This window comes from Barbus barbus, assembly GCF_936440315.1.
Source record: "Barbus barbus genome assembly, chromosome: 10".
Classification (NCBI taxonomy): Eukaryota; Metazoa; Chordata; class Actinopteri; order Cypriniformes; family Cyprinidae; genus Barbus; species Barbus barbus.
In genome coordinates, this window is record NC_136738.1 from 30,577,826 (window position 1) to 30,596,134 (window position 18,309).

General features: G+C 35.8%; 1 pseudogene across 1 annotated transcript in view; it reads left to right on the forward strand.

The window, feature by feature from the left end:
- Positions 1–7,466: 7,466 nt before the first annotated feature.
- LOC306875660 (voltage-gated inwardly rectifying potassium channel KCNH7-like) overlaps positions 7,467–18,309 on the forward strand; it is an 89,789-nt pseudogene continuing 78,946 nt past the window's right edge. Inside the window, exons 1-2 of the transcript in view lie at positions 7,467–7,542; positions 9,226–9,456. The product of the transcript in view is annotated as a voltage-gated inwardly rectifying potassium channel KCNH7-like (transcript). The remainder of the gene's footprint in view (positions 7,543–9,225; positions 9,457–18,309) is intronic.

Genomic DNA, 18,309 nt, shown 5'->3' on the forward strand with positions numbered 1-18,309 from the left:
TTTGCAAAATTAATATTGCTAACTAATTGTTTTAAAAAGTTCACATAACCAAGAATTATTTTTTTTTTATTTAAAAAACCTGGACGTTCAGAGAACATTCTTATGACGTTATCATAACTATGCTCTATGCTTTGAACATATTTCCAGTCTTATTAAACAATACATCAATGCACATTATTTTTCAAGAAAATGCTCTTCTTAAACAACTTTGCTTCACCGAGGATTGCATTATAATTCCCAAATTTCATAATCCAGTCAATTCTCAGTGTATGATGTTTCTTGAGCTGCAAATCAGCATATTAGAATAATTTCTGAAGGATCATGTGACACGTAAGACTTCACAACATGTCTTTTTTTCTGTATTTTGATCAAATAAATGCAGCCTTGGTAAGCATAAGGGACTTTGCATTAAATCAACTAAAGGTTTACTGTAAATTTACCAGTAAAAGTTGTTCTTGTGCATTTTGCAAAGCAGATAAAGAGGTACAATCCCTGCAATGCACAGCCTCAAGAGTGTTGCTTTCACAAAACGACTGTGCAACATCACAGCTGTCTGCATTAAGACTGAACGTGCTTAGCTTTAGCTTATCAGAAAGCAGGTATAAAATCTTTTGTCATAAAATGACAACACAGTCTGCTGTTTGTTCAGTTTTTCTTTCATCTATCCTTTCATTAAATTCCAGACAGCTGTTTTTGAGTCTGAAAACATGACTGGGCAGAGAATGAAGGGATGGAAGACAAAGAGCGCGACAGAGGGGAAACAAATCAGCCTGCTGTATTGCTATTGAGAAGGCTGATGGCATTGACCCTAATCGTGATGAACGGGAGCGAAAGAGAGAGAGAATGAAAGATGGAGGTGAGGGAGAGGGAGAAGCATCAGAAGCAGCATTATGGGATAGATGGGCTCCTGGCGTGAGGGTTGGATTAAACGCTCCTCTCTCCTGCTGCTCGCCAATTGCTCCTCATTCCTGCAGATTAAGGGAAAATGAAGGATCCATGGCAGCCTGTCAGAGGGAAAATCGGCAGCTTTTTGAAACAATCAGGAGACATATAGGCAAGTATGAGTCTCTCGCTCAGGGAAAACACTGACTCTGATACTGAAATCACTGCAGAGGCGCAGACACTTTCTGAAGAAAAACTTATTGCCACGATGCTGGGATGTCAGTGCATTACATTAAATAAATATTGCTTAATGCAAAAACATTTAACTCTTATTCAGAATATTTGACTTTCAATCTAGCAAAATGTCGTTATACTTTAGCATTTGGTCATTTGTTCTCCAGAATACAAATGAGAGATTTTCACTGTGCAACCTGTAGAAAGGAAGGATTAAACATTAATATTTTGAAGGTTAAATATGACAGTGCAGGCTAGAGACGTTTCCATTCTGTTTCAGCTTAGTTCAGCCACACACAGATCAATCAAGCTATCTATAGCCTCCAAGACAGGCCTTCTTCTCACAAGGTTTTACTTCAGGACCTGGATTTTACATTGGAGCTCAACTGTTCATCACAAAAATCAAACACTGAAATGTATTATATTACCCAAAAATATGCAGAACCACTATACTTTGGACGAAACAGGACACTAGACATAGGCAAAATAAGAAAAATTACCATTTTAGCTCATAATTTCTCTTGAATTTTGTGGTTTCATGCATTTTCAGCTAAACGCAGTGGACTCAAACCGTGCTTATCTTCACTTTTGAGGCCAAGAAGGCTGCAGGCCACTTTTTCCAGTAACATGCATAATTTCTGACACAATTTTAGTCAATATCACAACTTCTCTGGTAGGCAGTAATTTGATTAAATTTCAGCCACGCTGTCATATGCCAATATTCATTTTCAGAGCCTAAAATGCACACAGTTTCTCGGAAATATGGCCACATCAAACACCTGCAGTGTCTGACATGGTCAATTTCTTTTGAGGTTAGTGCTCATCCAGATGGGGAGCAAATCAGAACAGGTCATCCCTCACACTGTGCATCATTTAAATCTCACACGCAGGATTAGTAACGTCCCCTTCACCCGGCATTACCTCACACCCATACAGAGTCGACAGACCTGGACGCTGACAAGTGTGCATCATGCAATTCAGCTTGTATGAAGCTCGTCAGTTCATGTACAACTCAGGTATCAGCGGATCACTCTTGAGAACATCATAATCCTCAGCAGATGTCAAAAACAAACAGAGGGTTTGAAGAAAAGGGGGCGTTATCATGGGTGGGATTTCAATGATCTCACAGCATGTACTGTTTCATTCGAAAAGCGCTCACACACACACACATGCTCTCTCATTCAGTGCCTCAGAGAAACATTCTTGCATTAGGTAAACCGCAGCCTCTCAGAACTTCAGAGATTTGCAGTGTCTCCTCATGACTGACGCTCGGCAGATGCTCACATCAGTCAGATGAAGAAAAGATGTGAATGATCATGGCTCAGAAACTGTCTTCATTGTCAGAAACGACCACCTCCAGAAGTGATGTCAATCCAGATCCAGGTTTCACCCTCTAGAATCCGTTCTGCTTGAGTCTTATGAAAACATGTCTCATTTCACACCAAATTCACATGGAAAATAATATATTTTAGATATTCATATTGCATCAGGAATATGAATGAATTTGTTATCGTATTATATATATTTTAGGCATAAAATAAAATTAGCTCAAATACTATCATGGTGTATATAAATAGTTTAAATTAAATCAAATTAAATAATTATTTTTATTTATTTAGCCAGGTTAATATTTATAAAGCCAGGTTTTGGGATCATACATGTAACAGGGCAAAAAAAAGAAAACAAAATGGAAAAAAAATTAAATTTGGAGAAAAAAAAAAATCACGAATGTTTATATATACACATTCATGTTTAAATATATAAAATGACATGAACAGACAAGATTCCGAAAAATTACTACCATAAATAGCTTTACAAAATAAATAAAATATCATTATTTTTGCATTACAGTAATGAGAATAATATTTCCTTGCATTTATGGTCCTAAAAACCAGATTTATTTTTAATATGTCTCTTTCATATGTCATCCAAAAATTATTTGAAAGAACAGAAAATATTTTGGCTTGTATTTGAAACTGTACTTGAAAATGAGGGATTTCAGCAGATTTTCAACAAATTCATCCATGGACCATCCATGCACAATTCAGCCATTCATTTTATGCAGCTGACATTAAGACTCACTGCAGCATGAGAGACATTAAAACCAAATGCAAAGATTGTGTTTTAGACACGTCACATGCAGAATCTAAAGTGTGACAAGCAACTCTGAGCTACTGCCATGTTTGATGACACACCGAGTCTCACACTGACACCTGCGGCTCCCTCTTCTGCTTTTGAGTCACTCGCATCAGGGTGTGAATTACAGAGGGCTCTGACTCCCCCAATTAAGGCTTGAACTCCCCCACAGGAAGTCAAAACAAAAGGTTTGGGTGGTGGGAGTCTAGCCTTCGGAAAATGACATATTCAGGAATGGGCATTGTCTGAGGAGGTTACTATAGCAACAGTACACTTTCTGTTTGGATCGGTATCCAGAACCCAGATCGCCTCCATAATCACTGTGAGCTCCACATGCAATTAAACTCCCTATCAGAGCTGCACATGACGACTTTATCAAAACACTTCCAGTCTGTCTTAATACAAACTCCAGCGGTTAGGCTAATTATTGTTTTAAGATGTCTCGCTTGTTGGATCATTGCATTTATGTATTCTATAGCAATTCCAATAATTTGATTAGAAATGATCACAGAAAGGTTGTAATTGCATCCTCCCTCTTAAAAATAAAGGTGCTTCACGAGGCCATAGAAGAACCTTTTTTTCTAAATGTTCCATAAAGAAACTTTAACATCTGAAGAACCTTTCTGTTTCACAAAAGGTTGTTTGTGGTGAAAGAAGGTTCTTCAGATTATAAAAACCTAAGCAAGAGATGGTTCTTTAAAGAACCTTTGACTGAATGGTTCTTTGTGGAACCAAAAATGGTTCTTCTATGGCATCGCTTGAAGAACCTTTTGAAGCACCTTTATTTTTAAGAGTGTTGGAAAATCTGAGATATTACAGTTTGAGATATTGCTGAGATATATAAAAACTGGGGGCAGTCGTGGCCTAATGGATAGAGTGTCGGACTCTGGACAACTGAAGGTTGTGGGTTCGAGTCTGGAATTGTCGGTGGGGGGAGTGAATAACCAGCACTCTCTCCATCCTCAATACCACGACTGAGGTGAGACCTTTGAGCACCGAACCCCCAACTGCTCCCTGCACGCCGCAGCATTGTCTGCCCACTGCTCCGGGTGTGTGTTCACAGTGTGTGTGTGTGTTCACTGCTGTGTGTGTACACTTGGATGCAGAGCAAAAATTCAGAGTATGGGTCACCACACGTCACGTCACTTCACTTTCACATCTCACTTTCAGCTTATTTCCACCATAGGATAAAAGAATAAAAAGGCAATTGCGACTTTTTATCTCACAATTTTATTTTATTCTCACTATTTTTTTATATGAATGAATGAATGATGCATTTATATAGCGCATTTATTGTGTATTGCCGTACACCCAAAGCGCTTTACAATCATGGGGGGTCTCTCCTCAACCACCACCAGTGTGCAGCATCCACTTGGATGACGCAACGGCAGCCACAGTACAACGGCGCCAGTGCGCTCACCACACACCAGCTACAGGTGGAGAGGAGAGAGTGATAGAGCCAATCAAGTGGATGGGGATTTCTAGGAGGCCATGATTGATAAGGGCCAGTGGAGGGAATTTGGCCAGGACACCGGGGTTACACCCCTACTCTTTACGAGAAGTGCCATGGGATTTTTAGTGACCACAGAGAGTCAGGACCTCGGTTTAACGTCTCATCCGAAAGACGGTGCTTTTTACAGTATAGTGTCCCCGTCACTATACTGGGGTGTTAGGACCCACACAGACCACAGGGTGAGCACCCCCTGCTGTCCTCACTAACACCTCATATATAATTAAATTCAGAGTTTATATCTCACAGTTCTGACTTTTCTTCTCAGAATTACAAGATATTAACTCAGAATTGCAATAAACTCACAATTTTGAGAAGAAAAGTCTGAACTGTGAGATATAAATTCACAACTACAATAAAAGAGTCAATGAAATGAAAATCCACAATCCTTTTATATTTGTTTTGTGGCGGAAAAGATGGAAACTCAGAATTTAGAGAATAAAGACTTCAGAACTGCGAAATATAAATTCAGAATTGTGAAGAAAAAAGTCAGAAAAGTCACAATTACCTTAATTTTTTCCTTCTGTGGTGAAAAGGCTTCTATAAGATACTGAACAGGAGAAACTGCAAGAGATTTTTGTCAGGACACAATCAGAGAAGCAGACGTCTCCATTTGCTCTTTATTCTCACAGCTGTCTAGGAGAAACAATAAAGATAATATAGATTATATTACCCTTTTACAAATCAAACAAAGACACGAAAACAATTAAATCTGACAAGACATTTTGGGAAAGGAGCAGCAGGTCCAGCATTAGAGGAGGTTCTGTTGTTGTAGTTGCTGTTTGCTTTTCAATGCTGTCCATCCTCTTGTTTTTTCTCAATGGAGCAGATGGGTTTTCAGCCCTCACTGAAATACTGGGACAGATGTTTCAGTAAGACAAGCTCTCCATTCTGCTCTTTCTTTCTTTCTGTCTCTCTCTTTCTTTTTTAAGCGCTGTTGAAGCCGCATGCCACTCAACCTTGGAGATTAGCTTGAAATTGTCAGTAGGCACATATGGATTAATGCAAATGCACACATAGCAGTGGAGAAGCCCATTCAGTAAATTTGCATCATGTTTATAATGTTTAGGTATTAAGGGTTCACAAAGTAAAGGTCTGGTAATAAAGAGTGGGGATATTGCATAGGGCCGTTCAGGACCATGGACAGGTCATTGTATTGCAGCTGCCAAGAAGATTTAAATGAGAATTACAAAACACCTTTCAATGTGGCAAACTTTTGAAAGGATTTTCTGTAGGTTATTTCTGAGGTACAATTGGTTCATCTTGTTCAACTCAAATTCTCATTTGGTGCCGCTAGCACACTTAGCACAATGTCTATTATTTTTAAGAATAGCCTACTTGTAATCTACTTGTTATATGAGAAACAATGACAGTACACTATAAAATAAAAAGGTAAGTTATTTTATCCTAAAAAAGTAAAAAATTATACAGTTAAGATAAAAGACAATACACATAGGCTAATTTTATTGTAAATATATTGTAAACAACTTCATAGGTGCCGATCCTCTTCGAAAATGGCCAAGCACCCACGGAAAAACACAAGATAGGCCTAATGTCCATTAACTTCAAGGATTGACCCCACCCCAAAATGAAAATTTTGTCATTAATCACTTACCCCAAATTAGAAAGAAATCAAGAAAAATATAGGCGTCGAATCAGCATCGAATTATTTTTTATATTAACCTTCGTTCATTTCATACTTCTGTGATTCCATGATATTTTCAATATTAAATAAAAATACTGAGATATTGTGCAGCTGAAATAACTTCAAACACCAGAAGCTGACTTTTGAGTCGCTTGTCTCGTTTAAAGTTATGCGTAAAACATTTACTGCGTCCCAGATGACGCACTATACACTATGCACTCATACACTAGGTACTCATGCACTACAGTATGTACTAAACCACGTAGTGTGTGAATTTTATAAGGTCATTTTGTCATTAATAATCGGAGTCTAATAGCTCCTTCCCCATCCTAATTAAAGCTGCGACAGTTGTACAGTGCATGAAGTGTACAACATCCACACTTCGTTTTTTCGGTGCATCATCCGGGTATTTAAAGTGCACTTTTTCTTTTTGGAAATGTCAGTGTGAACAACCTACTCGCACGATTTACACTACAAAACGTCATAGAATAGTGCACGAGTACGCACTTTGGGACACACCTAATGTGTAGCCTACTTCGCACCTTACATTCATTATTTTCATAAATCAATGCTTCTGCTGCTTTTTTTTTATTATTATTATTTTTTTTTTTTTTTGCAATTCAAAGTCACGAGCGCGATAACTCAACCCCCTTTACGTATCATCGAGGAAATGAGCGCCGTTGAGGCTGACTGCGCGCTGGGGTGAGTTTAGTGTCAGCCCTGGGCGGCGGATCTCAGTCAAAACCCCTAGAGGCGGATCACAACGCAGTCTTCCATTCGCCTTCAGCACCACGCAGGACTTTACCCGTCCGCGGACAGCGATGCTCCTGCATCCGAAGCTCACCCGACTCTTCCTCATCACCGATTCCTGTCGGTGTCGGTTTCGGGGAGTTCAGCCAAGGTTCCGACACGCGTGTGACTACAACCACCGCCGTATCTGAGTTCACACCGACAAAAGCGCCCTGAAAGTGGAGAGATCGGACAAAGAGACGCCGTTCAGATGCAGAAATAACTTTGAGGAGGTTTTTATCGGATGAACAGCTGAAGATTGTTATAATCATGCCTGTACGGAGAGGTCATGTCGCTCCTCAGAATACCTTTCTTGGAATAATAATACGGAAATTCGAGGAACAGAGTAAGTATTGCAAAACAAACAAACATAGGCTATACGATTCTTTGTCTCCATGTGGTTTAGATCATAAATGAAGTGCTAGTATTAATGCATATACAAATATAGCTAATAATATGCGACACAGGACCATAAAACAGTCATAAGGGTAATTCTTTTTAATTGTGACTTATACATCATCTTAAAGCTGAATAAATAAGTTTAATGGATGTGTGGTTTGTTAGGACAATATTTTAGATACAACTATTTGAAAATCTGGAATCTGAGGGTGCAAAAAAAAAAATCTAAATATTGAGAAAATCTCCTTTAAAGTTGTCCAAATTAAGTTCTTAGCAATGCATTGTACTAATCAAAAATTAAGTTTTGATATATTTATAGTAGGAAATTTACAAAATATCTTCATGGAACATGATCTTTACTTAATATCCTAATGATTTTTGGCATAAAATAAAAATCTATCATTTTGACCCATACAATGTTGGCTATTGCTACAAATATACCCCAGCTACTTAAGACTGGCTTTGTTGTCCAGGGTCACATATGTACTATGTTTACACACACACACACACACACACACACACACACAGCTACATTTAAGGAAAGTGAACAGTTGTTTGTTTGAGCTTTGTTGTTTGAATGCATTTACTGCATTTGTGTGCATATATTCCACTGTTTCTTCATAAAAGGTTTTAAACACTATTACCAATAAAAATAAACTATGAAATGCCTTAATATACAATATTATATGTCTTACAGCTTTTATAAAGCTTTAGGGCATCAGAGTAACGACAGGAACTGACACACAGGCTTTCAGAGAGACTGGCAGATGACAGTCAGGAGACTTTCAGCATTGTGGCTCTTTAGTGTTTACACTTGAGATACATCTGTCAGATGACCGTGTTTATGTACACAGCAGCTATACCATTGAAATGCATGAATGAAAGCATGCTCTGCATGTATGTATATGGTCAGAAACGATGCTCTCCTACTGAAGATTACTCACACACGCATACACATGCACGCAGTGAAATCTAGACTACTGGATCGTATTTAGAGGATTTTTATGGCATGTAAGGTTTTTAAGCACTCATTATATAAGCTGTACAGTTGCTAGTGTGTTCAAAATCTCAGGTTAAATTTGATGATGCAATTAAACTATAAAAACATTTACGCAATTTAATAAAAGTTATATAAAATATAATTTTTTATTGCTTTTTTAAATAAACAATAAAATATTAAATATTAAAACATAAAACAAGTAAAGTATTAGCATGTTATTAATGTTAATAAATTCAATAGTAGTAATAATAAAACTCTCAAAACGGTTTTTTCAACTCTCAGCCACTGTTTAACTAGTGTTTAACCAACCTTTCTTGGCTTACGTTCCCTCCACTGGTATAGAGAGTTATCTGATGTATTTTATGTCATTGTAAACACAAGAAAGTAAGAACTTCGTGCTCAAATGTGAATAAAAACCACAAATGAGATATTTTTGATTTCAGTTGCTTCTTAAATGGCACTGAAAGATCAAATGGATCTCCTCTTTTGCTCACATGTGTTTCCTTAAGTGTCAGAAGAGATCTGAACAATATCTCAAACCAATTTGTCAAGATACTCAACTGATTTCTCATCAAATGATCACCCAAGCCGATTCTACACTAATTTTGTGTGGTGTTTGGTTGTTCACAGATAAGAAGTTTATCATAGCCAATGCCCGGGTCCAGAACTGTGCTATTATTTACTGTAACGACGCATTCTGTGAGATGACGGGATTCTCACGGCCGGATATCATGCAGAAACCTTGTACATGCGACTTCCTGCATGGCGAGCAAACCAAGAGACATGCGATTGCGCAGGTGGCCCAGGCTCTCATGGGGTCAGAGGAACGGAAAGTGGAGATTACGTACCATCGCAAGGACGGTGAGTCCAACTCCATCCTTTCCTTTTGTGTCAGTGGTTTTGAACTGTGGGGAGAAAGAGAGAAAGGCTCTGTTCCAAAACCAAGCATCCTTGCTTAGAAACAGAAGGCAGCTTCCTTCTAAGGGGCTGTTCACTCAGGACATGTGATTGCATTACAAACAGCTTGATGGAAACTCCATCTATGCAAGTGCTGTGAGCTTGAGTCGCTTATAACATGCTTTTGAAAAGTTTGTAATGAGAAACGTTTTGTATGGTTTATAAATCTGTCAAAAAAGAGAAGCATTTCAAAAAAGAAATACATATATATATATATATATATATATATATTATGTATGTATGTATAGATTGATTGATATTTATTGATTGGTTTCATTTTTATAATTTTTTTTTATTCTCTGTGTTTTAATGTTTAAATGCAAAGAAAAAACAACCATAAATGTTAGTACTGTAACTGTACTGTTGTTATATTAAATAATAATAATAATAATAATTGTTATTGTTAATAATAATTACTAATAACTACTGAATAGTAATTAATAATTATGATTGTATACATTAATTATATTAGGAAATACTTGAAAAGTAGTTATATATATATATTTATTGATTTAATTTTTACAATTTGAATGAGTGAGTGAGTGAGTGAGTGAGTGAGTGAGTGAGTGAGTGAGTGAGTGAGTGAGTGAGTGAGTGAGTGAGAGATTGTGCATGATTGAATGGATGAATGAATGAAAAAATGCAATTATATGTTTCCCTGGTTCTGCCAGTTTCTTTTTTTAATGAAAATTCACATTTGTACAGTTTCATGGCTGGTAAAAATATTTATGGCTGGTAAATTTTCTGAAGTCACCAGTTTTAGGCCCTGACTGTAACTATAAAGTGCACACTATAAAATAGTGCTACTCACATGATGTGCATGGGATACTTGATGGAAAATAGGTTCCAACAGATTAGGTGATAAACCAAATGTTGTTAAACTAAGCTGATGCAAAATACACCAACAAGCGTACATTATACACCAGTTATTGGGTAAAATAGTCACGTTTTAATACTTTACGGTATTGAATGAATTCTGTGTATTTTTACACTTAGTTTAAGTGCACCTATGAAGGCAGCTCACTAGGTTTGGAACAGAACAAGAAATGCGAGTAGTGTGTCTCTCTTTCACACGCCCTCTCTCTCTTTTGTTTCATCTCGGCTACAATCTCGTAAGGATCTCATTTGGTGGGGAGGAAAGCTGATTTCAGCTGAAGTGTGCAGTGAAGCAGACTCACTAATGTGGGCATCCTTACACCCGCCTAGAGCTACTCAGTCAAATTCAGCCCTCAGCCTGTCCAATCCCTTCAAACACACGGGATTAAAGAAAAACACACGCCAGCGTCTGCTGCTAGAGCTCAGATCGGCCTCTGCTAGCACTGTTTGAACAGCTACACAGGAAGATGCTTTACTGATGAGCCAGAAACCCAGTGTGTGCGTTGCATGAGCCATGAGGTCTCATGCTCCAATAACATAAAAATAGAAAGTTTTATTTTATTGTATTAGGGGGGGGGGGGGGGGGGGTTTAAAATGACTAATTAAAGTGACAGTCTATTCCACAATGGAAAATATCCCCAGATTGTTATGGAACATTATATTTCTATTAATATTCTGACATAAAAAAGCTTAAAATCTATACAAAATAGAGAGATTTTTTGTTTTTATTTCATTGGAGGGAATCAAATATTTTGTGACAGTCTAATACAAAATGGAAAAAAAATTATGAAAAAAGATGAATGAAATCAAAAATTACAATCAAAATTATTTGGAATATTATGAAATATTTGCTTTCCATTAGATGTACATATAGCTCCAGTAACATAAAAATAGACTAAATAGACTTACATAAAATGAAAAATAAATAAATATATAAAAATTATAATGAAAAATTATCAATTTGGAATGTTCAAATGCATCCAAATCCAAATGCATTTTTTTATTGGAGTGAATATAATTTGTTACGGTCTATTTCACTATGGAAAATAGTTTTTCTGAATAAAAGATCAATAATTAAAAATGTTTATTACAAATGATAAATGAAAAATGTGATATTCTGATATAAAATAGCTCCAAATAAATAAAAATAAAAAATTGTATTTTCTTTTCATATTTTCCAATTCCACAATAGAAAATATAAAAAGAAAATACATATGATTCTGTCCACTAACTTGATTGATGTTTAAACTTGATTAATACAATTTATACGCTTGGCAGAACAATAAAAAAAGCAGAAAAACAATCCAGAAAATCAGAGAGTGGCAAGCTTTTTTGGCCACTCAGCAACCATCCCGAACCCCCTAGCAACCATATCAAATTCACAGAAATTCCATGGCAACCACCCACGGCACCCTGGATTTGTGACTATGAGATTTGCACAAGCAAGCATATTATTATAAACACTTCCAAATAAATAACTAAACAGTTTTTAATTAAAATATATTATCATATCTACATTTAAATTTAAATACGATTAATAAACAACATAAAAATATGAAATCATTTATTTGTTGACCTGCATGTCATGTGATAATTAACTGATAGCAGTGAACTATAAACATGCAAATGTGTTGTTCAATTATTAAAATACATACATAAAAATTATATACATAAAATGATATACATAAAAATCAGTTTATCAATTATATTTTTGTCAGCCAAACCCATTTGGTGTATGCGTATAAATTGTATTAATCAAGTTAAAACATCAATCAAGTTAGTGGACAGTATTTTCTTTTTATATTTTCTATTGTGGAATTGGAAAATATGAAAAGAAAATACACTTTTATGTTTATGTATTTGGAGCTATTTTATATCAGAATAACACATTTTTCATTTATCATTTGTAATAAACATTTTTGATTATTGATCTTTTTTCAGAAAAACTATTTTCCATAGTGAAATAGACTGTAGCAAATTATTATATTCACTCCAATAAAAAAAAATGCATTTGGAATCCCCAATGAGCAAATGCATAACTGAAATGTTGACATTTGACAATAATAATACCCATAATTTATAGTAAAAATCATCTGTGAATGACAACATGTATTTAACTTACGATTGATGCAGTGGAAAAAGATCCATATGTAGAAGAAAGTTTCTTATTTGTAAGTCGCTTTGGACAAAAGCGTCTGCTAAATGACAAAAGTAAAAAAGTAAAGAGTGTAAAGACCATCGACTCTACCGTGCGACTCCACCGGGCAGGGACACCGGCAAGGGATAGTAGTAGCTTTTTATTTAATTTTTTCATTGATATGTTTATTATTGAAATGTTGTTGTTATATGCATGTGTTAATTTTATTTAATTTCTTTATTTTCTTAAATATGTGGGTAGATAGTATTTATAGAGTTGTAACTTTTTAGTTTTAGTTACTTTTTCTTATTTGTAAGTCGCTTTGGACAAAAGCGTCTGCTAAATGACAAAAGTAAGTAAGTAAGTAAGTAAGAAATGTACATAAAATATGTAATAGAACAGAAAAATCAAATATGTGTGGCTCAGAAACAGCATATTTTTAGTTCAAGATGCTTTTAATTGCAAGAGTGCAAGGAAAATGAATAGGCTGACATACCAATAATGCACCATAGAGGGATATTAGCTGTAAATACACATGGTAATCTGTCTTTCTGATATCTATTAAACACACATCATATCTCTGTAATATTGCATGGGTATAACAATGACATGCTGCCTAGAAATTATTGCATACTAGGTATATACTGGAAGAACGTCAAGAGTTAAAAACCTTTAACCATGAGCTTCAGCTGGGGAATATATTAGCTATTGTTTAATCACTTGCCTTTGCAGTTTCAGCTGAATACTGCTATTTAATAGCACCTGGTGTAGGGCGATTTCAACAGCCATTCCCCCGTACGTAGATATTAATAAGCAGCGTTTTAGCTAGCATAAAAGTAGGACTGAAACGCAGACTGAGCCTCATTAAGGAATCATTAGAGGTTCGGTTAAAGAGTGCTATCAAGCTGAGAGTGAAATTCAACACCCCGTACACACGGACTAACAATACATCACATCAGAGCAGCGCCGCTCACCTGAGACCCAAGGCTTCTGCCAGGAACCTTGTGCGGCCGATTCAGCCAAAGATATGAATTATAAAGAAGGTGTAATTAAATTTGAGATAGATAAAGCACCTCAATGAAGATGTTTAGAGAAGAAGGAATCTGATAAGACTTGTGTTGATGTTTAATGAATCAAAAGACGTATTAAACAACATGTGATGCATTCAAAGTGAAAGTGAAGACATTTATAATGTTACAAAAGATTCTATTTCAAATAAATGCTGTTCTTATGAACTTTCTGCTCAACTGTTTTTAACATTGATAATAATCATAAGTGTGTCTTGAGCAGTAAATCATTATATTAGAATGATTTCTGAAGGATCATGTGACACTGAAGACTGGAGTAATGATGCTGAAAATTCAGCTTTGCTTCACATAAATAAATTAGAATTTAAAAAAATATTTAAAAAGAAAACAGTTATTTTAAATTGTAATAATATTTCACAATATTTAGTTTTTATCTATATTTTTAATGAAATAAATGCAACCTTGGTGAGCAGAAGAGACTTCTTTCAAAAACATAAAAAAATCTTACTGACCCCAAAAGTTTCACCACTAGCTTATGATGAAAATTTTAGATAAATAACATGGGCAAGGCAAGTTTATTTACACAGTGGTAATTCAAAGTGCTTTACATAAAAGAAAAAATTAAATAGTCATTAAAAATAATAATCGCAGCAATAAAAACCGGGAATTAAAAATAATAATAAAAACAAGGAATTTTAAAAAGATATAGAAATTGATTTAAAATGGATTTAAAACAGTTAATAATAGAAAATAATTATACATAAAATACAGTGCAGTCAGTTCGGACATATAGCACAGTGCTCATTCAAATGCACAGTTAAACAGATGAGTTTTGAGTCTGGATTTAAATGTGGCTAATGTTTTAGCACATCTGATCTCTTCTGGAAGCTGGTTCCAGCTGCGGGCGTCATAATATGTGGACTCCCCTTGTTTTGTGTGAACCCTTGGTATTCCTAACTGACTCGATCCTAATGATCTGAGTGGTCTGTTCGGTTTATATTCAGTGAGCATATCAGCAATATATTTAGGTCCTGGGCCATTGAGTGACTTATAAACGAGTAAAAGTACTTCAAAATCAATCCTAAATGTAACTGGAAGCCAGTGTAAGGACCTGAGGACTGGTGTGATATGCTCAGATTTTCTGGTTCTAGTCAGAATCCTGGCAGCAGCGTTCTGGATGAGCTGCAGCTGTCTAATGGGCTTCTTGGGAAGGTGAGGAGACATTACAGTAATCCACCCTGCTGGTGATAAAGGCATGAACAAGTTTCTCCAAGTCTTGATTGGAAACAAAACATCTAATTATTGCAATGTCTTTGAGATGATGCTGATTTAGTTACTGTTTTGACATGACTACTAAAAATAAGGTCTGTCTCCAGCATCACCTCAAGATTTTTGACTTGATTTTTTGTTTGACCCCTAGAGTCAAGGTATGCATTCACCTTGAGAACTTCATCTTTGTTTCCAAATGCAATGACTTCAGTTTTCTCCTTGTTTAACTGAAGAACATTTTGGCACATCCAACTGTTAATTTCATCAATGCATTGGCAGAGGGAGTCAATGGGGCTGTAGTCATTTGGAGATAAGGCTAGGTAAATCTGGGTATCATCAGCATAGCTGAACATACAGTGATGCCTATTTCTTGAATAATCGAGTTAATACTTCACAAATAAAAGGTTCCCATCTCATTTGAGTTTTTGTCCTCTCTTTGTACTGTTACGTAATGTCACATTATGTAACACTTGAGCTCAAAACAAAACATCATAAAGTCCACCCTTGATCTGCTATAGTTCTCTGAAAAGCAGTTTCTTTTAAGAAGCTACAAAAAGACACCGGCAGCTTCAAACAGTTTTAACAGTGTTACAAACAACGAACAACAAATTGATTCGCAATCCCTAAGTTGCTGTGAAAGCAACTCAGTGTGTGTGTGTGTGTGTGTGTGTGTGTGCGCAGATCAGGCCACAACGCTGCCATGACCGCTGGTGAAGAGCGTTTGTTTAGTACTTCCAGGGCGTGTTGCAGGTGAAGAGGTTTGTGGGTAATGGGTTCTGATGTCACATGCGTGTTGTAGAGCATATGGAGATGTCAGCTCGTGTGCAGTCTTAATGGAGTTGTTACAGTGGTGCATCTGACACCTCACTCGCAGCTCATGATGGATTACAGCGCTCATGCAAAGCTGATGAGCCATCTAGTTGTTTATTTATTTCCATACACATGCTTGTAGTGTCGTTCCTGAACAGAATCTGGTGTCTGAACTAGCGAGTCTTGGAGTCTCTTTATCACTGTATCACATAAATTATGTTCAAATTATGGACATTAATGCATGTCAGCATTAGATATGCTGACAAAAATAACAGCATATACATATACATACATAGAAAGATTTTTTTATTTAATTAGGGGGAATAAAGATATTTTGAAAGTCACTTGCACAATGGAATATAAAGGTTTTGTTCTTATAATGTTTAATAATTGTATTTTCATACTTTATTAACGATCAATTTATCATTTCTAAATTATTACGTTATTTACAAACCAGTTATTTAGGAGTTGTCAGTGGTTCATAAGATCGTTTAGAAAGTGTAAGTAAATGATTAAGAAACTATTTAAATGTACATTTATAAATCGTATTATTTAGACACATGATAATAGTTGCTATGTTTGTTACTAAATGCTTTATTAACACCTATTCCTGCTGTAATTCATGATTAAGTCAGGTAGTTATAAAACATTTAGTAGTTGCCAGCCATCTATTTGTGTGAGCTCATCTAAAGTGAGGACTATTTCTACCTTATAAAGCATTTACAAAGCAGATTTAAAGACTCATTTATCTTCCAAGCAGAAAAGTTAAACACAACACAGAGGGATACAGAACACAGAAATATTTATTTCAAGATGCAAAAAATGAAACTGTACAACTGTACATTTGATTAAAAAATTCAAGTGTACAGTTTCATTTTTTTGCATGTTGAAATAAATATTTCTGTGTTCTGTATCCCTCTGTGTTGTGTTTGTTTAACTTTTCTGTTTGGGAGATAAATGAGTCTTTAAACCTCCTTTATAATAGATATGCTCATAAATCAAGAACAAGGCATTTATAGCTGTATTTATAAACTGCTTACTAATGACTATTAATGTTGGGACAATGCTTTATAAAGGATGAATTGACTATTTACTAATGCTTACCTAATGATTCATAGCGTGCAGTTATTATAAAGTGTTGCCCTCGGGTCACCAGCACACAAGCACTATTGCGCAACACGTCAGAGCAAATTTACTAACCACTGAGCCATGTCCCTGACATTTTGCATTATTTGTTTGTAGAAAATGTATTTTAGTCCCTGTGACAATGTTGTTGCTTGCATATTTGTGACATACAGCACAGGTCATGATGTCACTCGTCTGTGTCTCTCGGTGAAACTGCACCTGTGAAAACACATCGTCATTTAGTTCCTCGTAATAATGTGACGAATTTTACAGGTGCAGTTCTAGCGGAAATTAACCTAGATTTGCAAGATGGTACATTTCCAGCAGATGTTTACTTTAGTAGATGGTTTGTATGTGTTTGATTTGAATCATGCACATCACTGACTAACAACATTCATCGACTGAAACCACGTATAGTTGCAATTCTGTCAGGACCGCTGTCGACAAAGATGATTGATATCCACTTAGGGTTAACAGAACAGAACCAACATAAATGTCTTGCGGATATCATTTATTTTCAATATTTAAATGTAAAGATTTTAGACATTAGTCTGATTCAAAGGGAAATCAGAAGGCAGAATCCTGACTGGACGAAAGGAGGAATTGGGGATGGAGGAGGGTAATTAGCTATTGAGCAATGCAAAATCTGCTGATAATACTGAAGGACCTTTTATATAGCTGCTGTGGTGGGTTTCGTATCCCTATAGATAGACATGGATGCTACGCTTTTGTTACTTGAAAAACTAAATGATTACTAAAATAAAATGTTTCAGACTAATATATATAAAAAATATTTCTAACTTATTTCAGCTAGTTGTAGTTGATGTACTAAATTTAAAAAATATATATTCAAAATATGAATAGCAACCATAATAGTATCTAAATTATACTAAAATAACCATTAATTGAAATAAAAAAATCAATTAAACAAATGGAACTATTTAAAAAAATATATATAAATAAAAGCAAATTTCAAAATATTAATAAAAGCTCTAATAGCATGTAAAATTATTCAAATTACACTGGTGTGAGTCCCAAAAGTTGAAGAACTCAAGAACTCAAACATTTTTCATCATACTCTAATTAAACTCTATTAATTATTAAGCAAGTTGAGGAGAAACATCTTGAAATTGATGCCCATATTAAATACGAGATGAAATATGAGATGACAGAGCAATAAAACGCTCTGCAAACAAACACTTGTGCTGTGCATATGTCGGAGAGGTTTCATTTCACCGTCAGTCATTGCTTCTTTATCGTGCGTTTGCTCCTCGGTGAACATGTCAAAGCATGTGTCTGTTGGATCTGTCAAAGTAGCTGCTCACGAATGTCTCGTCCTTTAAAGGACACCCATCAAGCGTGCCGGAGCTAAAGAGATAATGAGACGGTCGCAGAAACGCAGCAGGACCGGAGCCATGTGGCGAGCGAAGGTGCCGGGTTTCAGCCGCTCCATCTCCTCCGTGAAGGGCTTTATGCTGGTCTTTCTAAAGGCTGGAGGGGATGGAGGGCTCT